General features: G+C 46.8%; 1 long non-coding RNA gene across 1 annotated transcript in view; it reads left to right on the top strand.

The window, feature by feature from the left end:
* Positions 1-25,658, top strand: part of LOC142311568 (uncharacterized) — a 104,600-nt gene extending 78,942 nt beyond the window's left edge. Inside the window, exon 3 of the long non-coding RNA XR_012754281.1 lies at positions 25,588-25,658. This is a non-coding gene — a long non-coding RNA (uncharacterized LOC142311568). The remainder of the gene's footprint in view (positions 1-25,587) is intronic.
* Positions 25,659-26,131: the final 473 nt, after the last annotated feature.

Raw genomic sequence — 26,131 nt, forward strand, 5'->3', positions numbered from 1 at the left:
TGGAGGAATGGCAAGCGGGTTACGGGGCCTGGTGAGGTGCAGGGTCGCGGGGGCAGCGTGGTGCCGCACGGCACGGTGGTACTCACTCAGCCAATGATGAATGCAAAGTCTCCGGTAAAACAAACGGCTGGATGGACGGGTCCCACAGACGGCTGCGGTAGTTCTTCTCCCGGTAGGTTGGCGATGACTAGAGATGAGCGAACCGGTCGCGGTTCGGCTCGAGGTCGGCTCGCTGAACGGGGGTCCCGTTCGAGTTCGGTTTGTCGAACGTTCGACGAACCGAACTCGAGCCAATAGGCTATAATGGGAGGCAATCACAAACACATAAAAATGCATGATAAATGTACACAAACAGTTAATAAACATTGCCATAACACTTACCGGTCCTCGCGATCCCTTCTGCACTCTGTCTCCTGCCACTATTCCATCCGATGATCGCTGAATCCTCCCGTGACCGGCACTGCCAGCAGAGATGCAGGACCTATCGTGACGTCAGAATAGCCATGTGACCAGTCACGTGGCTATTATCTCATTGGCTACAGACTGGTCACATGACTATGACGCGTCATGTAGGACCTGCGAGTGCATCTCTCCGGTACACGGTGCACATATGTGTATCGCCGTGTACCGGCGACATGCTCTAGCACACGGTCGACTCCCAGTTCCGATAGGGACCGGCTGACACAGCCGGTCATTAACGGAGATCACCGTTGCCATAGCAACGCAGTTAGCGGTGACGTCACCGCTAACCGCAGCTCCGAGAGCACCGTTGCTATGGTAACGCGTCTGTCAGTGTTACCGCTGTTACCGCTGACAGCCAGCACTGCTGCACGCTGCTTCCCGATTGTAGTGAGGATTGTACTGAGAATGAGGTTCCCCAGCCCCAAGTGATGGGCTGGTGAACCTCATCCTCACTACAATCCTCAATACTACTACACTAGAAAGAAAGAAGACAGAAGAGCAGGATCGTGGAGGGCTGACAGGGGGTAATAAAGATGGAGTCTCTAATGTGTCTGTGTATTTATTTCTATTAAAGTATTTTTTCTCTGTGTGGTTTCTTTTTTTAACCCTTTATTGGAAATTCTTAATGGCCGGGTCAAACGTGCCTGACATTAAGAATCTCTGGCTTAATACTGGCTAGTAAAACAAAGCCAGTATTAACTCATGATTACCCAACAAGCCACCCGGCTCCAGGGCTGTTGGAAGAGTTGGATACAGCGCCAGATGATGGCGCTTCTATGAGAGCGCCATTTTCTGGGACGGCTGCGGACTGAAATCCGCAGCAGAGGCGCCCAGAAACCTCGGGCTAACCTGTGCTGCGGATTCCAATCCCCAGCTGCCTAGTTGTACCTGGCTGGACACAAAAATGGGGCGAAGCCCACGTCATTTGTTTTTTAATTATTTCATGAAATAAGTGAAATAATTCAAAAAAATGGGCTTCCCTATATTTTTGGTTCCCAGCCGGGTACAAATAGGCAACTGGGGGTTGGAGGCAGCCCGTGGCTGCCTGCTGTACCTGGCTAGCATACAAAAATATGGCGAAGCCCACGTCATTTTTTTGGTGGGCAAAAAACTTCTGCATACAGTCCTGGATGGAGTATGCTGAGCCTTGTAGTTCTGCAGCTGCTGTCTGCTCTTCTCCATACAGACAGACAGCAGCTGCAGAACTACAAGGCTCAGCATACTCCATCCAGGACTGTATGCAGAAGTTTTTTGCCCCCTGAAAAAATTATGTGGGCTTCGCCATATTTTTGTATGCTAGCCAGGTACAGCAGGCAGGTACGGCTGCCCCCAACCCCCAGTTGCCTATTTGTACCCGGCTGGGAACCAAAAATAAAGGGAAGCCCTTTTGTTTATTATTTCATGAATTTCATGAAATAATTAGAAAACAAATGACGTAGGCTTCGCCCCATTTTTGTGTCCAGCCAGGTACAACTAGGCAGCTGGGGATTGGAATCCGCAGCACAGGTTGGCCTGAGCTTTCTGGGCCCCACTGCTGCGAATTGCAGTCTGCAGCTGCCTCAGAAAATGGCACTTTCATAGAAGCTTCTGGCGCTGTATCCAACTCTTCCAGCACCTGCCTGCTGTACCTGGCTAGCATACAAAAATATGGCGAAGCTCACGTCCTTTTTTTGTAGTTTTTTGGCAAAAAAAATAAAAAATGCTTCCCTGGATTTTCCATTGCCAGTGAAGGTAACACCAAGCAGTGGGGGTTAGCAGCCAGTAGCTGCTTGGATTACCCTTAGCTAGCAATACAAAAAATGCAGTGGGAGCCCATATATATTTTTTTTAATTATTTATTTAAATAACTAAAAATAAAATGGGCTTCCCTGTATTTTGATTGCTGGACATCACAGTGCTGTAAAAATAAATCTTTAAAAAAATGACGTAGCGCTCCGCGGTATTTTTGATTCTCAGCAGATAAAGCAGACAGCTATGGGTTGCCACCCCCATCTGCCTGCCGTTACCTTGGTTGGCAATCAAAATACAGGGAAGCCCATTAATTTTTTCTATTTAAAAAATAGTTAAAAAAAAAATGACGTTGGGTCCCCCCATTTTTGATAGCCAGCTAGGGTAAAGCAGACGGCTGTAGCCTGAAAACCACAGCTGGCAGCTTTACCGTGGTTGGGGATCCAATGTGGAGGTCCCCTCAGGCTCTTTTTTATAATTATTTTATAAATATTAATAATTACACAATAAAAGTAGGGTCCCCCCCAAATTGGATCACCAGCCAAGGTAAAGCGGACAGCTGTGGTCTGGTATTCTCAGGGTGGGAAGGTCCATAGTTATTGGGCCTTCACAGCCTAAAAATAGCAGGCCGCAGGCACCCCAGACGTGGCGCATCCACTAGATGCGCCAATCCTGGCGCTTCACCCCAGCTCATCCCGTGCCCTGGTGCAGTGGCAAACGGGGTAATAAATCGGGTTGATACTAGCTGTAAAGTCACCTGAGATCAAGCCCAGCAGTTTGTGATGTCATGGCGTCTATTAGATACCCAACATCATAAACTGTCAGTACTAACAAAAAAAAAAAAAAATCGACAAAAGAAATTTATTTGAAAAAACAGTCCCCAAAACATTTCCTCTTTCACCAATTTATTGTAAGAAAAAAAATAAAGGGGTCCCACGACGACTCTGGACCGTCTAGAATATCGGGGGGGGGAGACACTCAGGGAACGTATCCCCCATTTTCTAGGAGTGCGGACCCTTCATGTGAGGAGTGTGGGTGCAATGAATCTGCACTCACTCTCCCCGGGTCCACAGTAGCAGAGTCCATGTCGTAATGGTTGCTATCAAAGCTGCAATGCCCTGCTCATGAGGTAAGGGCATGCCTAATCAGGAGAAATACTGTAGAGGAAGCTCTGCTCACTGGTATATAGGTGCTCAGAGGTAATAATAGATAAAATTAGTGAGTAACCTCGGCACTCTAAATCTCCCAGACTAAGTCAGTAAGTCACAACGGATAGTAATGCAAAATCACTCTTTATTGGTCCGTATTAAGAAAAAAAAATTTTCATAAGCATATATGTTTTTGTCCAAAACAAGTTACAAATGACGTTTCGGCCTGAGCCTTCGTCAGATTGGACTTATCTGCTTGTAATCATGAAAAATGACAATAATCAGTATCACATAAGAGTGAGAGAACAATAACATAAACTCGAACAATGTAGAGGTACAATTGGGATGCAGCAAAAAAATTGCAACACAGCAAGAAATGAAACACATGATACAAATGTCATAATACAGTACAAGGACAATATAGTAATGACAAATATGGGGTCAGAGTAGGCTTAGACAGCTCTGGTACGAAAGAGATGTCAATCATAAAGTAACATGTGCAGTAGGTGTAGAGCTACAGTATGCATGGCAGAACTAATGGGTAGACTGACCATAGAAAAAGAACAGAGAAAAAGTGGATAAAAAGTGGAGAAAAAGTGGAGAAAAAGTGGAGAAAAAGTGGAGAAAAAAGTGGAGAAAAAGTGGAGAAAAAGTGGAGAAAAAGTGGAGAAAAAATGGAGAAAAAGTGGAGAAAAAGTGGAGAAAAAGTGGAGAAAAAAGTGGAGAAAAAGTGGAGAAAAAGTGGAGAAAAAATGGAGAAAAAGTGGAGAAAAAGTGGAGAAAAAGTGGAGAAAAAGTGGAGTAAAAATGGAGAAAAAGTGGAGAAAAAATGGAGAAAAAGTGGAGAAAAAGTGGAGAAAAAAATGGAGAAAAAGTGGAGAAAAAGTAGAGAAAAAGTGGAGAAAAAAATGGAGAAAAAGTGGAGAAAAAGTGGAGTAAAAATGGAGAAAAAGTGGAGAAAAAATGGAGAGAAAAAGTGGAGAAAAAGTGGAGAAAAAAATGGAGAAAAAGTGGAGAAAAAGTGGAGAAAAAATGGAGAAAAAGTGGAGAATAAGTGGAGTAAAAATGTAGAAAAAGTGGAGAAAAAATGGAGAAAAAAATGTAGAAAAAGTGGATAAAAAGTGGAGAAAAAAATGGTGAAAAAGTGGAGAAAAAGTGGAGAAAAAGTGGAGAAAAAGTGGAGAAAAAAATGGAGAAAAAGTGGAGTAAAAATGTAGAAAAAGTGGAGAAAAAAATGGAGAAAAAAATGTAGAAAAAGTGGATAAAAAGTGGAGAAAAAAATGGTGAAAAAGTGGAGAAAAAGTGGAGAAAAAGTGGAGAAAAAATGGATAAAAAGTGGAGAAAAAGTGGAGCACCCTTTGGTGCCTTTCATGTGGCACTAAGGGGTGCTTAGCTTTGTATTTAGCCAAAAAAATGAAAAAAAAAATGACGTAGGGTTCCCCCTAGTTTTGTAGCCAGCTAGGGTAAAGCAGACGGCTGCAGCCTGCAGACCACATCTGGCAACCTCACCTTGGCTGGTAATCCAAAACTGAGGGCACCCCACGCTGTTATTTTAAATTAAATAAATAATTAAAAAAAAAAAAACACGTAGGGGTCCCCCAAAATTAGATCACCAGCCAAGGTAAAGCAGACAGCTGGGGCCTGATATTCTCAGACTAGGGAGGTCCATGGTTATTGGACTCTCCCCAGCCTAAAAATAGCAGGCCGCAGCCGCCCCAGAAGTGGCGCATCCATTAGATGCGCCAATCCTGGTGCTTCGCCCCAGCTCATCCCGCGCCCTGGTGCGGTGGCAAACGGGGTAATATATGGGGTTAATACCAGATGTGTAATGTCACCTGGCATCAAGCCCTGTGGTTGGTGAGGTCAGGCATCTATCAGATACCCGACATCACCAACCCAGTCAGTAATAAAAAAAATAGACGACAAACACATTTTTATTTGAAAAAACACTCCCCAAAACATTCCCTCTTTAACCAATTTATTAGAATGAAAAACAAATCCAGGTCTGGTGTAATCCAAGGGGTTGCCATAACGATCCACACTGTCCCAGTCAATGAAGAGCAGGATGTTCCCCATTGGCTGGGAGAGCAGTGCAGTGACCTGAGCTAACATCAATGGGTCAGCCCAGGTCACTGCAGGGGATGACAAGTGCTGCTGTCAGCGAGGTACATTACCTGCGCTGATCTCCAGCACACTGACAGCCCCTGTCACTGAGTTCAATGACCGGCGTCTTCACACCAAGTATCGCGAGAGGCCCGTGACGTCACCGCTAGTCAGTCTCGGGTCGGAAGCGAGAGGTGATGTGACAAGCGGCGGCCATGGAGGACAATGACAGCGCTGAGGTCGGGATGGCGGGACTTCATCACCGCAGGTAAGCCGAGCGGGACCATGTGTGTGTGTGTGTGTGTGTGTGTGTGTGTGTGTGTGTGTGTGTGTGTGTGTGTATGTGTATGTATGTATGTGTACATGCCGCGGGCAGGAGGGGGCGGAGTGAGCTGAGCGGGGAAGTGTGGGCTTCCTGCACGTAACTAGGATAAACATCGGGTTACTAACCAAAGCGCTTTGCTTGGATACCCGATGTTTATCTTGGTTACCAGCTTCTGGCAGGCTGCCAGCGATGGCTCCTGCACACTGTAGCTGTAAAAAGCCCTGCTTTTTGATGCTAGAACCGTTCTCGAACGTATCTAGAACTATCGAGCTTTTGCAAAAAAGCTCGAGTTCTAGTTCGATCAAGAACAGCCCCAAAATCACTCGAGCCTAGAACTGGAGAACCACGAACCGCGAACCGCGCTCAACTCTAGCGGTGACTGCCTTTCCCTGCACCTGTGTTATGTTCACGGTTCCAATGGCTTCCCACCGGTAACCCGCTCCCCAGCTTGGATGGAGGCTGAGGGAGCCCCTTTTGCTCACAGGCTCTGGCCCTGGGAACTGTAGCCTTAGCGGTGACTGTATTTCCCTTCACGGTTTGAGCTGTTGCCTTCAATCGGGTCTTGACTGCTGGGAAACCCCGGAGGTTCCCTTCACTAACGGATTTGACCGGTTTTACGGCGACTCCTAGCCTGGTCGGGGTCTGTAGGCCCTGACGAATGGTGCTGGCTTCTCTTCGCTCCCCGATCCGGTACCGGCAGGCCACCGCCCGTCCCCGGTCCTTACGGTTCACGTCAATCAGCCTCTCCTGCAGACGGTCACCACCGTCTGCCAACCTTGCTGTATGTGCCCGGGCCACGCACCTGGACACCGTCAGTCTCCTTCGCTACCACTTCACTCTCTTCTCCACTACTCTCCACTTCCTTAACTGATCTGACTTCCTTTCCCGCCTCCAGGACTGTGAACTCCTCGGTCGGTGGGGCCAACCGCCTGGCTCCACCCCCTGGTGTGGACATCAGCCCCTGGAGGGAGGCAACAAGGATTTTTGTTTGACCTTGATGTGCCTAGCCGGGGTGTGGGGTGTGTTGTTGCAGTACCTGTGACGTCCTGGCTTGTCCAGGGCGCCACATGATCACTGCAGGTCCTGCTGCTCAGTGTCAGGTGAGTGTAATTGCCGGGTGCCGCTGTCTATAATGAAGTGTCCTGCAGTATCTGTAACTTTTTTAGCTGCAGGGACACTTCATTATTGATCCGCGACTAGGGCTTATTTTCGGAGGAGGGCTTATATTTAAGCCTTTCTCCAAAAATGCTGAAAATCCCTGCTAGGGCTTATTTTTGGGGGAGGTCTTATTTTTGGAAAAACACAGTAGTTATCAAAAATGTAGGGGATCCCAATAAATAATTTAAAAAATTGATGTGGGTTCCACCCTATTTTTGATAAACAGCCAACGTAAAGCTGACAGTTGGGGGCTGGTATTATCAGGATGGGAAGGTCCAAGCCATGACCGACATCATTTTTTTTATTTACTCCCTATCTGCATTTGTTTGCAGGGCATTCACCCTCGTTTTTCTTCCTTTTATAGGCCTCTAGTTCTTACTACTACCGTTTTACAGCCATTTTACAGCACACAAGTTTGAGTCTCTATTTACTTATATGGGGTTCGGTGTCCAGGGTCAAGTTTGGTACAAGTCCCAAACCAAACTTTTATTTAAGAAGAAATAATGGAAGAATTCCAGGAGAAAAAGCAGGGATAAAACCTTCAAGCTTTATTGGAACATATTAAAAAAATATGATTGTGTCACTGACACCAACAAGGCCCCTCATATTGGATATGCCCCCTGAGGGGTCTTGTTGGTGCCAGTGCCGCTGTCATACTCTTTTAATGTGTTCCAATAAAGCATGAAGATTTTATCCCTGCTTTTTCCTCTGGAATCCTTCCATTGTTTCTTCTGAAGCTACATCCCGAGCTAGGGTGTTATCCATGCGGACTAAAGGGGGCTTTTACACACTACAATATCGTTAATGTTTTATCGTCGGGGTCACATTGTTAGTGACGCACATCCGGCGTCATTAACAATATCGCAGCGTGTAATACTTACCAGCGACCTTAGGCGACCTCAAAAATGGTGAAAATCGTTCACCATGGAGAGGTCGTCACAAACTCAAAAATCGGTAAGGGTTGTTTAGCGTTGTGGTTCATCGCTCATGCGGCAGCATACATCGCTATGTGTGACATTGCATGAGCGAGGACCGTCTCCTTACCTGCCGCCGGCCGCAATGCATAAGGAAGAGGTGGGCGGGATGTTTACATCACGCTCAGCTCTGCCTCTCCGCTTTCATTGGTCGGCCGCTTAGTGACGTTGCGGTGACATCGCTGTGATACCGAACGTCCCTCCCCCTTGAAGGAGGGATTGTTCGTCAGTCACAGCGACGCCGCCGACCAGGTAAGTATGTGTGACGCTGCGTAGCGATAATGTTCGCTACGGCAGTGATCACAAACAATCGCATGCGCGACGGGGGCGGGTACTTACACGCTCGCTATCGCTAGAAATTGCTAGCGATATCGCTACCATGTAAAGCCCCCTTTAGTGTTTCCTCTCCACTACATCTCTAAGGCTGAGCTGGCTTTCTTCCTCGTTTGTCAAACTTTTATTTAAAGTACGGCCAAACCCGGCCGACTCAAACTTGCATGGGTCTGCTGATCTGTAACTCAGAGACTTATAATAAACTCCTATCAGTATTTTCCTTTTTCTTCCTCCAATAATCTCTACCCATAGGAACTCTACATTTTCACCTTTCCCATTAAGAGGCAGCCCATCCCTAGACTGCTCAGGAAATATTTCCATATGTAATATTCTGCAATTTCCAAGTGTTTTATATTACTAAAATTGAACTGCAACCACCAAGCTTAAAGGGAACCTGTCACTAGTTTTTTGCCCTATAAGCTGCGGCCACCATCACTGGGCTCTTATATACAGCATGTTAGAATGCTGTATATAAGAGCCCAGGCCGCTGTGTAGAAAATAAAAAACACTTTATAATACTCACCTAAACCGGTCACTGCGGTGGATGTGGCTTAGATGGGCGTCTTCGTCTTCCGGTGGCGGCGCCTCCTCTTTCGGCCATCTTCGTCCTCCTTCTGAAGCCGTGGTGCATGACGCGCCTACGTCATACACACTTGCCGATCCCGCGCATGCGCACTTCAATACTTTGATCTGCGCTGCTCAGTGCAGATCAAAGTGCGCCTGCTAAGGACCTGAATGCCGGCGAGTGTGTATGACGTCGGACGCGTCATGCACCGCGGCTTCAGAAGATGGAGGACAAAGATGGCCAAAAGAGGAGGCACCAGCAGCGGAGAACGAAGACGCCCATCTGAGCCACATCCACCGCAGCGTGACCGTTAGGTGAGTATTATAAAGTGTTTTTTATGTTGTACACAGTGGTCTGGGCTCTTATATACAGCATGTTAGAATGCTGTACATAAGAGCCTAGTGGTGGTGGCCACAGCTTATAGGGCAAAAAACTGGTGTCAGGTTCCCTTTAAATGCTGAGAATTAGAAATTCTGACTCCTTTACTTAAAGGGAATCTGTCAGGTGATTTTGTAGTATAATACTAATGTTATTTTTAAATAGGGCTTAAGTAAACCTTTCAGAATCAGTAAGTTTTATAGCTTTACGTTTTCTTGTTTTAAGCCCCATAGTGTGACTAGTAGCTAGTCAAGCATATGTAAATACAACCTATTAGTGCATATGCTATCACTGCTGAGAGGTGGGTAGGAGTATGGGTGGGTCAGCAATGCCAATTCAGTTCAGATTTACAATCACTGATGCCAGCACTGAGAGATGGGAGGAGGGAGCAGTGAATATGCAGTTTGTATTTACATATGCTTGACTAGCTACTATGTCACACTGAATTCTACAGAGTTTACAACAAGATAACCGGAAGAGGGAGAGCTATAAAATGTACTGATTCTGAAAGGTCTCTTTAAGCTCTATTGAAAGAAAACTTTAGTATTGTACTACTAAATCACATGAAAGATTCCCTTAAAGGGTTCTATTGTTTTTAAAGGGCACAATTTAAGATAAATCAGTTATAACGTATAGTAAATTATGCATTTATCATTTTGATACTGTTTTAGCAATTTTTCTTGAGAATAATTTCTACAGAAAATCTAAACTAATTATTCCATATTAAAGTGCGATCTGATTCAGGGTTCCATTCAGATTTAGTTGTTTTTCTCTTAGATTCCTGACTGCATAAACTCATTGGAGCCCCTGCTTGTTTAGTTTCAGTAACCAGTATTTCTTAGCTTGAGTGTTATTGTCAATTATAACAGGTATGAAGCTTGAAAACATCTATGAACCATATAGTTGTACTTTAAATTAAATAAATCTATCAATAACACTTAATGACTAAAAAAGCAACATAATTAACTAAAAAACATAGGTGCAAGGGCTTGTTCACACGCAAAAATATTATATTTGCTGTCCATGTGCACCTCAGACTTTACACTGAGAAAACACAGACCCGTTATAGCCAGTATGCAAAGCACATGGCTAAAGTTCCACATGGAACAATGGTTTGCGTGCAAAAAAGCAACAACTCCATAGCGATCAGCTTTGTTTTTTTAATTACTGTAACTTGAGAAATATGACTCTACCATTAACTGCAAATATACAGTTTTTCACATTCTGAATGATACCGATTGGTGCAGATTAGTGATGAGTGGCATGCTTGGCACTGTTTGTTACTCGATAGAGCCTCAGGGTGCTTGATAGACGCCTATCTAATACTAATCCCTGGGGTTGATGCCAACAGAGACATTAACCCCATTAATCTATTAGCCTGATGCACCAATTCTGGGGCAGTTATTTTTAGGCTCGGAAGGGCCAAGTAACCATGGGCCTTCCCAGCCTGATAATACCAGCCCTCAGCTGTCTGGTTTACCTTGGTCATCAAAAATGGGGGAAACACTGCATTTTTTTTAATTATTTATTTATAAATAAACAATTTTAAAAAAATGGCATGGATTCCCCTCTAATCTTGATAACCAGATAAAGTAAAGCAGATTGGTTATTAAAAAGGGGGGGACCCAATGCTTTTTTTTTATTTTTACAGTATTTATTTGTCAGCAGTGACCTGGGAGTCAAAGATGTGTCCAGGTGTCTTCCCTATGCATTGTTCATGCCTCCCCTGCCTTCAACCTGGGCCTGCCAAAACAAATGCTCGAATTCCCCTTGGACTTCCATTATATTCAGTACTCGAATTGAACCTGTCCAAGCGTCGGATGTTCTTGATTCAAGTAACGAGGATTCGAGCACTTTAGTGCTTGCTCATCACTTGTGCAGATGCCAGAATTAGTAGAAGAGTTTGGGACAAAGTGTCATTGCAATGGACTGCCACATATGTCAGTAGTCTCTATAGGTGGCTTTACACGCTACGAGATCGCTAAAGCGCTAAAGCGATCTCGTTGGGGTCACGGAGTTTGTGACGCACATCCGGCTGCTTTAGCGATGTCGTTGCGTGTGACACCTATGAGCGATTTTGAATCGTCACAAAAACGTTCAAAATCGCTCATCGGTGACATGCCCCCCTCTTCCCAATTATCGTTGCTGCTGCAGTAACAATGTTGTTTGTTATTCCTGCGGCAGCACACATCGCTATGTGTGACGCCGCTGGAACGACAAACATCTCCTTACCTGTGTCCACCGGAAAAGGAGGATGGAAGGAAGTGGGCGGCATGTTCCGGCCGCTCATCTCCTCCCCTCCTTTTCTATTGGGCGGCGGTTCAGTGACGCTGCTGTGATGTCGCTGTGATGCTGAACGAACCGCCCCCTCAGAAAGGAGGCGGTTCGCCGGTCACAGCGACGTCGCTGCACAGGTATGTGCATGTGACGCTGCCGTAGCGATAATGTTCGCTACGGCAGCAATCACCACATATCGTGTCACCGACGGGGGCGGGTGCTATCACGCTCGACATGTCGCAGCGTGTAAAGCCTGCTTATCACTTACCTTTCCACGTGCTATATCTCCGCATTAGAGACTTTGGAAGGGTGGAGGGAGCTGTTTTCACTCAAGAAGAGGTAATTCAGGTCAAGTGAACTCAACATATTCTTCTATGTTTAATCCCATTGTACGAATACTCCCGAGTCTTACACCGGGAAATGCTATTTTAGTTTTTGACGCCAAAGCCTGAGATTAATAAATAATATTGATCTGCGCAGACACAGTAGGAACTTTATTCAATGTAAAAATTGGATAATCCTAATGAGCTAATCAGATTAAACAGGTGCTCTTCTCTGCCTGGTTCTAAACTAATGTTACTTTAAAAGCTTTATTCTGGCTTTGTACTTCACAAGTAAGTGGCTTTTTTCTTACAAGATTAGAGATTTATCAGTATAAAAAAGGAACTAATCCTGTAACAGACAAAGGTGCTTTCCATAGCGGGGATATTAAACGCTGAAAAGGTGAAAAGAGTTAACGTCTAAAAAGACAAATAAACACTTGCAGGGCTGCGGAGTACACACGTCTGACTTTCATTAGAGATCCCATCTTTGGAGTTGTCTCGGCAGCAATTGTTCCGGCAAAGCCTTATTGTCTGGTGACACTTCATACTTACTTGGCAGATTGTTTTCTAAAGAGATGTAGAGATGTGTACCGGTACTCGCTTTGAATGTGAAAGAAAATGGAAGTGACAGACCTGCAAAAAAGAAAGCCAGAAAGTGGTCTGGAACCCTTGGACAAAAAGATTAGCATTTCCTTCACTATAGAATGTCAAGAGAAAGAAGAAGAAAGGTTAAAGACTATAATAATATAGTCACATATGTTCTCTCATTTATCTGAAAGGAGAGGTTTGTGAAAATACTTTGCTCCCGGCAAGGGGAAATCTGGCTTTAGACAGGTATGCTGATTAAAACCAAGTCGAAAACAGTAACCTGCCCCTAACATAAGGAATATGATTTATGCTCTGCTCGCCAAGGTATCTTACCACCATCTCCCTCTCTCGAGAGGACTTATCAAAGCAATATTCAACTGTTTAAGCGTTTAGCATGAGAGAGGACGTAGCCTTTGACTAAAGTGAGATAAATTAGCCTATACTTAATTATTCCTTCAGCATCGGTTTGCATCTATCCAGGATTCTCTGCAGACATTTAAACCACTCACTTGTGTTTTTAATAAAGTCTATATCCAGCCCGATGCAGCTAATCATTGCGCAGTCAATCATTCCGGTTTACGATGCGGCAACTACCGTGGGTTGCATAGAGAAAGGAAGAGAAGATAAACTCATATTATAAATGAAAAACAGATTTCCATTCACATTATAGAACACAAAATCAACTATTGCATTTTATAGCTTTGAGCAATCAGAATACAAAGGAAGGAATTTATACTTTCTGGACAATTTCCATAATAGTCTATGCAATGGTGATCCCAGCAATCCTGGCTTGCAAATTACAAACATCCAAACTCCACATAGTAAAAATATATTATTTATATGATCTAACCAGCAGTCCATTTTTTCAGCTTGTGTATCTCTGAATACTAAATGTATATTTCCTAGAATAAGTTTTTTTTTTAAGTATATATAGCTAAAAGAGGTACCGTATTCTAATTTAATTAATCCTTCTTAAATCTGCCCCAGATGTAAACTGTAATATATACACTATGTAAATCTCTCCCTACTAATGCAGAATTCTAGAGATGTCTCATCAGGTCCCTTTCTTTGTTTCTACATAATGTCCTCTAAAAATATTAGTGACAAACACGCAAAATTAGTGGTCCACACAATAATAATGTCACAGGGAGGATTTTGCAAGCATCGCAGACTGTCATGGTGGCGCCAGAATCTTTGGAAAATACAGATTCTTGCACTCTGCCTTCTAACCTTTCTGATGTCTGTGATCAGAGCACATAGTGCTAGTTCATTGGCAGACTAGCAACAGTTAATCTCTGATGAGCTGCTTGTTAATCTCTTTTGGTCACATGCTATGAGAGAGCCAGTCACATTCACACCTCTCCTATATATGCTGGCTGAACATTTCTGTTAATGCCAGCTATAGTTTATTTATGCTGATCTTGAGAGGTAGTTTGTTGCAGGCTTACTTGAGGTTGTTGTGCCTTATTGCTGTGAGCGGTTGTGGTGTTAACCCTTGTTGTCCTTTTGTTGCTGCCTTACTTCTCTTTCTTTTTTCCTTAGTTTCTATTTACTCCTGTGATTTTGCAGTGTGTCTGAGTTTTGTTTTTTTTCACCTGTCAGTCTAAATTTGTGTTGCTATCATACTCCTGTCCCTTTTTATCCTGGGGAGAACAGATTAGCTCTGGTCAGGCATGGTACTTATCAGGGGTACCCCTGAGGTTAGGGATAGCTTAGGGGTCCTTAGCATGAGTGACAGTATAGGATCCCCCTGTACCTTACTACCATGCAGTCACACCGTGACAAATAATGAACTTCTCTAGACTTGTCTGATCTCTAGGAAGAAATAATGACCCCTGAACACCCCACAGAAACTAATAATGCCTCAATGTGCTCCCTCCCAACTAATAAAGCCCTTTTTGCCTCTTAAAGTAATCCTGCCCTTTATATGTCTTCCTAATCTAAACTTAAAGAAGCTGAAAGAATTCACAGTTGCACTCCCTGGAAATGCAGGGCACACAGCAAGATATCTAAGGCATCTGCCCTGCATGTTTGGTGCTAGCCATGCCTTTTCCTCTCACAAATAAAAGATGGGGAACTCAGAGCAGAGCAGCAGTTAAAGGGAATCTGTCACCATGTTTTTGCTACCTCATTTAAGAGCAGCATAATGTAGAGACAGAGATCCTGATTCCAGCGTTGTGTTAGTTACTGAGCTATTTGCTGTCATTTTGATAAAGTCAATGTTTTCTCTGCTGCAGACGTAGCAGTTATATCAAGCTCATGAATATGCTGGACTATCTGGCAGCAGGCCAAGTAGTCCTTTAATGATAATCTGCTGCTGATTAAACAGTGATTTTATGAAAACTACACTAAGCAGCCTAGTAAGTGAAACACTGCTGGAATCAGGATCTCTGTCCCTACGTTATGCTGCTCTCAGGTTAGGTGGAAACCATCTGGTGACAGATTCCCTTTAAGGAAAATAAAGACTATAAATTAAAAAAAGGTTGAAACTTGTTTCCAAGGCATATACTAACTTTCCATTTTTTCTAAATAAGCAGTATCACTATCATTGTAGGTGGGATTTAAATGAAAGATAACACATATATATTGCGAGGGGAGATCAAGTAGATACGACATCGCTGCCCCCAATTTGTCAGGGGCTAGTTGGGGAGATCAGACAGATATTGCACCTCTGCCAACAAATTGTCACAGACAAGCACTCCGCTGCACCCAATCATCAGAACAATCTGCAATTGTCTGATGATTGATGGATGAGGAGAAGGATAATTTTGCTAATAAGCCAGTCATTGGGCACATTCACAGTGAACATATAGTATATAAACATTTGAATCCAATACATGGAATATATATATACTTCCGTAATAACTAAAGAAAAACAAGCTGCCGCCTCCAGTCCTTTACACAGGCCGATTGGACAACAATCATTTCTTGTAATGCTTGGGCTCACATGGCTTCAAAGACACGGTTTGTAGAGCAACAGGAACATAACTGTCACGGTTCTGCCTCCCTGTCCACGTGGCTAGGGGGCGGAGCCTTCTCTTGAGCCTCACTTCCGGAGCTTGGATGCTTTAGAAACTGACATCTCCAGTGAACCTGCGCCGGCTATAAGCTTAGTGCTGCTTTGCCTGTGATTGCTGGTCCTGTGTTATCCTGATCCGTCTGTGCCCCCGTGCCCGGTCTGCGTTCCGTTCCCTAGTCGTTCCCCCATTCCTCTGTCCCCTCTCCTACCTCTCCACTCGGTTGCTTCCTCTGGTACTGACCTCGGCCTGACCTCGACTCCGCTTCTGCTTTTTCCTCTGGTCCTCCTTCTGCCCGTACTGTGTTTGACCCAGCCTGCCTGACCATTCCTCACATGCCCCGCAGCTCTGCTCCCCAGCTGTGCTGTGAGGCAGTGTACAAGCACACACTGTGTATCTACTTCCTGGTTCTTGTTGCTCTGTGTAGTGTCTTCTGCTGCAGAGCTCCGGCTACCCCTGGTGGCAGCTTGACAATTAGTTACATAGTTACTTAGGTTGAAAAAAGACCTAGGTCCATCTAGTTCAACCTTCCTCCACCAGTTCTACATTTAGTCACTAAGTCATTTATAACCAACAATGTTTTGTGTACTGAGGAAATCATCCAGCCCTTTTTTAAAAGCTGTTATAGTATCTGCCATTACTACCTCTTGTGGTAGTGTATTCCACAGTCTGACCGCTCTAACTGTAAAGAACCCTTTCCTATTTAGGTGTCGGAATCGCTTTTCTTCCACTCGCAGTGAGTGCCCCCTGGTCCTTAGTACTGTCTTTGGAAGAAATAAGTCATGTGCCAGTCCTTTATATTGACCACACATGTATTTATACATATAAATGAGATCTCCTCTGAGACGTCTTTTTTCTAAGCTAAACATATCTAACTTTTTCAACCTGTCATCATATGGGAGGCCTTCCATTCCTTGTAATAGTCTAGTTGCCCGCCTTTGAACTGACTCTAACTTCTGAATGTCCTTTTTAAAATGTGGAGCCCAAAACTGGATCCCGTATTCCAGATGTGGCCTTACAAGTGATTTATAGAGGGTAACAATACGTTGGGATCACGGGATCTAATCTCTCTTTTTATACACCCTAAAATCTTGTTTGCTTTAGCAGCTGCTGCTTGACATTGAGTGCTGCTGCTCAGCTTATTTGTAATGAGAATACCCAAGTCCTTCTCCTGTTCTGTAGTCCCGAGTTTACTTCCATTTAATGTATACGCAGCTATAGGATTACTCCGTCCTAGGTGCATTACTTTACATTTACATTTAAGTGAATAACTATTCACTTTTATATATTTAATCCGAAAAGTAGGCATTGTTTATAAAAATATACAAAAGATATTATTAAAATGGAGACAAAACAATACAGTATATACATTCACATAAAATAAAAGATATAAACAAAAGAAGAGTAGTAGACCTGTAGTCGCAGAAATAGTGCAATTATTTTATGAAGAGATGCTTTCCATTTGAAAATGGAACAATCCTACAGCAATCTGTATCTTCCAGCACTGAACAATGATATTGTTCAAAAACTGATTTTATCAGCAAAAAAAACAAAAACCATACCCACATACCTCCCTTTGGTGACATCAGATGGAGGCTCGTTAATGGGAGGCAGTTCAGGTCCCAAAATTTATGAGATCCCTGGTCTTAAAGATATCTGCCTCCTGAGAGGTCCCAGGTGGAAGATATTAATGTCATATTTTTTGCTTTCCAGAGATATTAGTCATTGCATGGCATAAACAACTGCATCTGTCGCGGGCGGGGAGGAGGGTGTCAGCACACCGCGCTCACCCCTTCTGCTCGGGTCCGGCAGCTGCTCAGTGGTGGCTCGAGCGGTGGGCCGGATCCCGGGGTTTCTCGATCGAGCGACACTCCTCGCCCGTGAGTGAAGGGGGGGTGTTTGTTGGGTGTGGGGATTGTTATAGTTCGTGACGCCACCCACGGTTGTGGTGATTGCACCACCGCTGCTCAGTGTGGGGGTCCCGGGGATGGTGATGCGGAGCAGCCAGGTGTTGTGTTGCCCCTCCGTGGGTAGGGGTTGGTGATCCCGGGGCCCAGTGAAGAGATGTAAAGTGTAGGGCCTGGAGGGCGCAGGGACGCGGGGGCAGCGCTGTGCCTTGCGGCACTGTGGTACTCACTCAGCCTGAGACTTGGACACAGTTTGTACGGTAAACCAAACGGCTGGTAGGACGGTCCCACAGACGGCTGCACCTGCACTCCCGGTAGGTGACGGTGATGTCTTTCTTCCTTGCACCTGTGTTGACTGATGGTAGCGGTGGATTCCCTCCAGTTACCCGCTCCCCGACTGCAATCTGGGCCGGAGGAGCTCTACACTTTGCCCGCAGGCGCTGGCCCTGGGGAAACTGGTGCCCTGGCGGTGGCAGTGTCTCCCCTGTAATGGTCGGGCTGTTGCCGTCAATCGGGACTTGGTTGCTGGGGGATCTACGTCCCCTTCACTGACGGATTCGGCAAATTTGGCGACTCCTAGCCTTGCCGGGGTCCGAGAGGCCCCTGCCCTGGTGCTGACTGTCCTTCGGAACACTGCTCCAGACCACCGGGCACACAGCCAACGGGGTCCTTCCAGGAACTTCCAAACGGTCCCCCTCCGGACAGTCACCGCCGTCGCTGACCTTGCTGTTCTAGCCCTACACAAAGCTGGGCTCTCAGGCGTTGCACACTCTCTGCTCTGTCACCTCTTCTTGCTTTCCTCCTTTACTCCTTTTCTTTCCTCCACTTTCACTTCTTGGTTGTTTACTCTAGCCCTTCACTGGACTTCCCTCTTCCCCTGCCCGGGGCTATCTACACTCGAGCCCTGCCTGGGCTAATCTGCCTGACACTTCCTGCCTCCAGAGCTGTGAGCTCCTTGGTGGGCGGAGCCAACCGCCTGGCCCACCCCCTGGTGTGCATCAACCGACTCCTGGAGGAAGGCAACAAGGATTTCTGGTTAACAGATGTGCCTACCTGGAGTGTGGGGTGTGGTGGTGTTGTGACCTGTGTCCCCTGGCTTGCCCAGGGCGACACATTCCCCCTTAGCAAAATGCAGACCATCCGCGGGCTGCCGTCCTACACCGGTTTTATTTTTCTGTAAAAAGGGGATAACAGGGTTAAACAAACAATAAATGACATTTTTAATAAATCTTCCCAAGACGGGAGGCACATTTTCTTTTAACGTTTCAACGGTATACGGTTACGGTTTCCGCGCTCTCCCACCCAAGTAACCTGGCCCTGATGCTGCCCCTAAAACCCAGGCAGCACCCCTTGACCCACAGTCCAGCACACGGTACCCGAGCGGGATCTGTCCTTCCCTCCAGAGGGTAGCCACCGGTTCCTTTGGTGGCTGGGCCCTGGCCTGCTCTGCTCAGGGCCCTCCCTCCAACCTGCCTCTCCGGAGGCGGCATTGCGGAAAACGGTAACGGTACCCAACATATTTACAAGCCACTAACTTTTGTGGTTGCCCTGCAGAGTTCACGGGCTTGTCCATGGATAGTTCCCATGCATTTTTAAACGGTCCCCACGGGGACAACGGTGCCGGCTCCAGCCGGTTGCAAATCAACAAACAAATCAGGTTACTTCTTCGGTGTAATCATTTTCATTATTGGCAAAACTTTCAAACTTTTAAACTTTTTCAAACTGACAACAAACTTCTGGTGGTCCCCACGGGGACGGTGCTGCGGGCATCCATTGCCCTACTCCGGTCCTCCTGCTGCTTCATCCGAGGGAGGGGGTGCAGAGCTCACCTTGCTCTCCGGGCTGCCCCTAAGCTTCACATCCAGGGCAAACCACCCCCTCTCTCCGCAGTGCCGAGTATACCGCACCATATCTCCCGGTATTAGATTGCGGCCAGGATGCTCCTCGGGCAGATGGGCATTCACGTCCCGCCGGGCCACAAACACCTCGGCCTCCAGGCCCGGTTCGTATATGAATCCGTAGCCCCGGCGGACATCAAAGCGCCGCACCTGCCCCTCGTAGAACGGGCCCCGGACACGGAAGGTCGCTTGCCGCAGGTTCTCCTTTTCCCGAATGGCTCGGGCCACCAGCTCGGCTTTCCTTCGCTCCCTCTCCGCGATCTCCAGGCCCAGCTTTGTCGGCTCCCTGTCCCAGTATGGCGCTGCTGCCAGCTCCGGCGCACGGGTTGAGCCCCGCGGGACATCCAGCACGTTACCCACTGTCAGGAAGGTGGGTAGCGTATCCCGCGGTGTCATGGCCTTGGGCGCTGCCTTGCAGCAGCAACCCGGCGCCACCTCAGCCGAGGTGTGGGGGATGGGCACAGGGGCTTTCCGCAACTGGACCTTCTGCTCGGAGCGGGTCATCGGCTCCGGCTCAGGGAACTGCTCGGGGACTGTCTCTGGCACAATCTTCGGGGCCTTCCAAGGCAATGCCTCCGGTTTGCTACGGACTCCGGCTACAGGTCGGTCCGCTGGGGCGGACGGGCTGGGTATCGCTACCGGTTGCGGTGGTAGCGGGCCTAGTGGCGGGGTCACGGCCTCCGAGACGGGTGGCGAAGGAGGCAACGGGGGGAGAGGGCTTGGACCGGGTCCCTCAGCCGCAGCGACCGGTCCCTCCGGGACATAGGGGCGTGGGTCACTCACCCTCCCTTCCTCCGCTTCCTCCTCGCGTCTCCGCACGGTGGCTATAACGTCCGCCATGTCGGTCTCCCACTCCTCCAAGAGGAGCTGCATCTTGACCTGCAGCCTTAGATGGAGCTGCGCGGTCCGGATTTCCACCCACGCTGCGGTTCCCGGTGCGGGGGCCACGGTGTTTCGGGACGGCATCCACATGGTGTCTTTGCTGTTTGCTTCCAGGAACGGTTTTCTGGCAAGGTCCTGGCGTCCCTGCTTTTATAGCGGCGACTACATTCCGCCAGCCGCCATCGCGTCCCCCTTAGCTCTTTCCGGCCCCTCCTCTCTCGGGGCGGCGTTTTGGCCTTCGCGCCTCTACTGCTCGAGAAGACGCTCGAGCGGGAACTTTTCGCGCCAAAGATGGCGGCTTCTGAAATTTTTCTGCCGGATACCTCCGGCGGTAACAAGGCGCACCTCTACCAGACGGCAGAGCGGTAAGATCCTGTTCGTGACGCCAAGTTGTCGCGGGCGGGGAGGAGGGTGTCAGCACACCGCGCTCACCCCTTCTGCTTGGGTCCGGCAGCTGCTCAGTGGTGGCTCGAGCGGTGGGCCGGATCCCGGGGTTTCTCGAGCGACACTCCTCGCCCGTGAGTGAAGGGGGGGTGTTTGTTGGGTGTGGGGATTGTTATAGTTCGTGACGCCACCCACGGTTGTGGTGATTGCACCACCGCTGCTCAGTGTGGGGGTCCCGGGGATGGTGATGCGGAGCAGCCAGGTGTTGTGTTGCCCCTCCGTGGGTAGGGGTTGGTGATCCCGGGGCCCAGTGAAGAGATGTAAAGTGTAGGGCCTGGAGGGCGCAGGGACGCGGGGGCAGCGCTGTGCCTTGCGGCACTGTGGTACTCACTCAGCCTGAGACTTGGACACAGTTTGTACGGTAAACCAAACGGCTGGTAGGACGGTCCCACAGACGGCTGCACCTGCACTCCCGGTAGGTGACGGTGATGTCTCTCTTCCTTGCACCTGTGTTGACTGATGGTAGCGGTGGATTCCCTCCGGTTACCCGCTCCCCGACTGCAATCTGGGCCGGAGGAGCTCTACACTTTGCCCGCAGGCGCTGGCCCTGGGGAAACTGGTGCCCTGGCGGTGGCGGTGTCTCCCCTGTAATGGTCGGGCTGTTGCCGTCAATCGGGACTTGGTTGCTGGAGGATCTACGTCCCCTTCACTGACGGATTCGGCAAATTTGGCGACTCCTAGCCTTGCCGGGGTCCGAGAGGCCCCTGCCCTGGTGCTGACTGTCCTTCGGAACACTGCTCCAGACCACCGGGCACACAGCCAACGGGGTCCTTCCAGGAACTTCCAAACGGTCCCCCTCCGGACAGTCACCGCCGTCGCCGACCTTGCTGTTCTAGCCCTACACAAAGCTGGGCTCTCAGGCGTTGCACACTCTCTGCTCTGTCACCTCTTCTTGCTTTCCTCCTTTACTCCTTTTCTTTCCTCCACTTTCACTTCTTGGTTGTTTACTCTAGCCCTTCACTGGACTTCACTCTTCCCCTGCCCGGGGCTATCTACACTCGAGCCCTGCCTGGGCTAATCTGCCTGACACTTCCTGCCTCCAGAGCTGTGAGCTCCTTGGTGGGCGGAGCCAACCGCCTGGCCCACCCCCTGGTGTGCATCAACAGACTCCTGGAGGAAGGCAACAAGGATTTCTGGTTAGCAGATGTGCCTACCTGGAGTGTGGGGTGTGGTGGTGTTGTGACCTGTGTCCCCTGGCTTGCCCAGGGCGACACACATCCATCTGGCTGATATTAATTTGTGGCTGATCGTCCGGCTGCACCGCAATGCAAAAACATGTATTTCATTTGTCCCTATGTCAAAAATGTGTTTCCATAACTATTGAAAATAACAACGATCACAAAGAAACAATATTCATAACTGGAATCTGGTGCCATCCTGTCTGCTGTAGTGTCAGCTTTCCCTCAAAAGATCCATTTTAATCAACTGATCACAGCAGGGGGTCATTTCTGAACAGGGATCAGGTGGAGTGGTAGCTCTTGTTCCCTTTACAAGTTACGATAATGCCATACATCTTTATAGATTTGTCCTGTTTTACCATTATATTATGACACTGGATATGCCGGGCACCCAGATAGATATCTGAGGCATGTGCCCTGCATGTTTGGCCATTGCTGCTCACAAATGTAAGATGGGAACTCAGAGAGCAGCAGCAATAAAGGAAAATACAAAATATAAGTAAAAAAGGTTGAAACTTGTTTCTGTGACATATACTAACTTTCCATTTTTTTAAATGTATTTATTTATTTTTAAATTAATATCACTATAATTATAGTGGGATTACAATGAACGATAACATATATAATATATATACTGTATATAGGTTACCGTTCATATATATATATTCTTACCGTAGATAGCACAGGATGTACTCATGGATCTGTAGTCTATGGCCTTGTCTGAAGTATGTGTTTATTTTTTTAAGCTGTACTTATTTAGGTGGTCTATATTTATTATGTTTAATTGTAGGGTCCATAGCTATTCAGTGGTCTTCACTTCTGGGGTCTGGTCAGAGGTATGGATGTAAGCAGGGAGTCTGTGCTGGAGTTTATAGTAAATCTGACATCTGTGTTATCTTCAGAAGTCTGATCTGGTGTCTGGATTTATTTTGGGGTCGGGTCTGTGTCTGTGTTTACTTAAGTGTCTGGTTTGGTCTTTATTCTGGAATCTGTACAAGGTTACAGACAATATAGTGCAAGGTTTGTATATATTTGAGGGATATCTCAGGGCCCGCTCTGGGTCTGTATTTTAGGGTGCCTTCCTGGGTTTTTCGGAGACTGTGTGTTTATTCTAGTGTTTAGCCTAAAAATAATTCTGGATAAACAGGCAGCAATAGTATTCCTCATAGCAGTAGTAATCTTCTCAATGCTTGTGTGCTTTCTTAACTATAATAATAAACCCTGAATGGGGTCTCTATCAATTTCGAGATGTTATAAATGATATATGCACAACTTGTGATTGGAACATAGATATGTTTGTGGTCATAGCTTATGCAAATGGTGACCTTTTCTTAAAAAAATTACATCTCTTCTCGAATATAAGAACTTGTCTATAAGGCCTCTTTTACACGTCCTTGTCTCCGGTACATGTTTGGTCCTTTTTCTCACGTATCGGAGACACGGGCACACGTAGACCCATTAAAATCAATGGGTCTGCGCTCACGTGCGTTTTCTGCCATGGACCGTGTGTACGCGTGGAGCATACGTATGTCCGTGTGCTCCACACGTCAACATGTCCGTTTTTTTCCGGCATCACAGGTGTCACACAGAACGCAAACGGACCACACGGAGGTGTTCCGTGTGACACGCGCCGGAGAAAACACAAATGTTTGAGAAAATAAAAAAAAAACTTTACTCACCTTCTCCAGCCCTGCAGTCTCTGCCGCTGCTGTCACTTGCTTCCGACCGCCGCTCATTATGATCATTGAATATTCACTTCACTGCGGCCGGAAGCAGTAGCAGCGGGGAGTCGGCAGGACCGGAGACCGAATATCAGCACCACGGACAGCGATGCCAGGGACAGGTGAGCAGAAAGTTCCCGTTCTCCGTGTGTTATAACGGAGAACACACATAGGCCATAAACACAGCTCACGGAGGGCAAAACGCAACCTCTGACACGTCCATGAAAAACGTGCATGGTTTTTCATGAACATGTGAAAGAGGCTTACAACACTATCCATGCATCTTTAGGTTTTTTGAGTCTTGTTTTAGGGCAATGACTGAGGCACCAGGAGGCAGAACGTGAGGAAACAACTAGGCACAGAGTAAATAACCAATAAGGGCGAAGTGAGACAGCCGTATAAGATGGACAACGGATCGTATGGCAATGCTCAGACTGGCCGGCGGTTTTCCTGAATCGAGCATGTCAGCTTCATGTATTTCTATGGAGCTATCACGCTTGGGTCAGGAGAGCCGCTCAACAGTCTGAACATTGCAATGCGATCATCAGCCATGTTTAGAGCCGTCTAACTACGCCTAAAGGGTTTTCCACGATTTTCGAAAAGTTGGTCAATCTAGCACTGCCATTCAAGTGATTTCTGCCAGTCTTGCAGTGATGACTGCCTGACATTCAATAGTTTGCATTAAAAACATCTTGTCCATCGGCCACTTGACCACTGCATGCAATCAATGGCCTAAGCAGTTACACTTGCATCTATGGTAGATGACCTCTCAGATTAGTCTCCATCTACAGCATTCACATGACTGATGGACATGATGTTATCATTGCAGAACCAGCAGTGATCACTGGAGTGGCAGAGCTGCAGTGGATGAATGACTGAACAGAGGGACTTGTTCACTCTTTGCGTTTTTGCTGCATTTTTTCATCTTATCTTAGTGTAAGGAAAAAAGCAGCATTTTACATCAACAGCAAAATCAATAAGATTTTTAAAATGTGGTGCATTTTTCTTTAATTTTTTAATCAATCACCAGGATTTTTGTATATAACCTAAAGCCAGTGCAGTACTGGCACTATCAGGCTGATTCTATACATACCTTTAGGCCAGAATCACACTTGCTAGTGCCTCGCGTGTAACTCGCGCGAGTCTCTCATGGTAGAACCCGGCTTGGCCACACACTCCCCTGACAGGAGCGGGTCGGTTGCATGTATCTCTATGCAGCTCAGACGCTCCTGTATGCATAGTGTGCGGCCATGCCGGGTTCTACCATGAGAGACTCGCGCGAGTTACACGCGAGGCACTAGCAAGTGTGATTCTGGCCTTAGTGGTCAGCTCGGATGTTTAGGCTTTGAAATCCAACAAAGTAAAGTTTAAAAAATCGGCAATGGTCAGCGTGTGCTCGGATTCAGCTATCATCTCAATAATGAGCCGAGATCTCATCTGCACACGCGTTACCTCCAGGCGCCACTTACTTAAGTCAGCTGCTGGGAGATCACTGGGCCAGAGGTGGTGCATGCGCAGATGAATTCTTGAGCCGAGAGCTCAATCTGCGCACGCGCCGACTCTGGGTGCCATTATTTGAAGCCTGCACTGCCGACATTTTTAGGATGACCCCTGCCTCACTGCCCACAGCGCAGTGCACAGTCCACAGCTCGCAGCATTGCCCCTGCCTCATGTCACCATTCTCCACCACCCCATGGTAAGCTACATTCAGCTTATAAGATGCACTCCTCATCCCCCCCACAATTTTTAGAAAGAAAAGTGTTTCTTATAATCCAAAAAATATGGGTAAATAAAGTAAATATAACTCCGCTACTTTGCAGTTTTTCATCCATCGTGGGGGTCTCTAGAACGATCTCCAGCGATAGGTGAGAGATCACTTTTCATGAACTTTGGGAATATGTGATTGAAAGATGGTGTGGGTGATACATTCAGAGAAATACTAAACAGGAGTTTAGCAGTAATTGTGGTTACGGATATGTATGTGCTCTCACCACGGTAAGACTTTGATCTATACTTGTTATATCTGCTGTATCTGCTGTATAAAACTATTGCTATGCTCTGTATTTGACACAAAAATAAGAGCTTTTTCAATCGTTACTGAAAAAATAGCATTGGTTTATACTGTCAAGCTGAATACATCTTATGTGTAACCTGGTTGTCGTGTTTCATCCTTTGCAGGAAGACAGAATACTGTTGATGGCGGACAGATGACCCTCCCGTTCACCTCCTGCTGATTTGTACAAGCTGTCCATTTCATTGAAACCTCTTAGCATTAAAAGTAGAAGAAAGTCCAGCATTAAATTGGTATTTTCCTGTAGTAGTCAACTCTTTTACGACCTTAAAGCCCGCTACACACGCTTCAATATATCTCACAATCCGTCGTTGGGGTCAAGTTGTAAGTGACGCACATCCGGCATCGTTTGTGACGTATCTGCGTGTGACAGCTACATGCGATCAGGATTGAACGCAAAACCGTTGATCGCAAACACATCGTATCATTCTCTAGAATTGAGCGTTTTGTTGCAAGAACCTAGTCAATTGTAACGTGTGACATCCCTCATACGATTTTGTTGTCTGATGCTATGTGCGCAGGTGTGCGCTCTGCACCGCAGCTTAAAAAAGGTCTGCTTCAGAGCGCAGCTGAAAAGCTGCGTTCTGAAGCGCCTCACAATGTCTGTCATTCACTAATCTCTGTCAGTCCGTCACTATCTCTGCTGTCCCT

This window comes from Anomaloglossus baeobatrachus, chromosome 1, assembly GCF_048569485.1.
Source record: "Anomaloglossus baeobatrachus isolate aAnoBae1 chromosome 1, aAnoBae1.hap1, whole genome shotgun sequence".
In the NCBI taxonomy this organism is placed as follows: Eukaryota; Metazoa; Chordata; class Amphibia; order Anura; family Aromobatidae; genus Anomaloglossus; species Anomaloglossus baeobatrachus.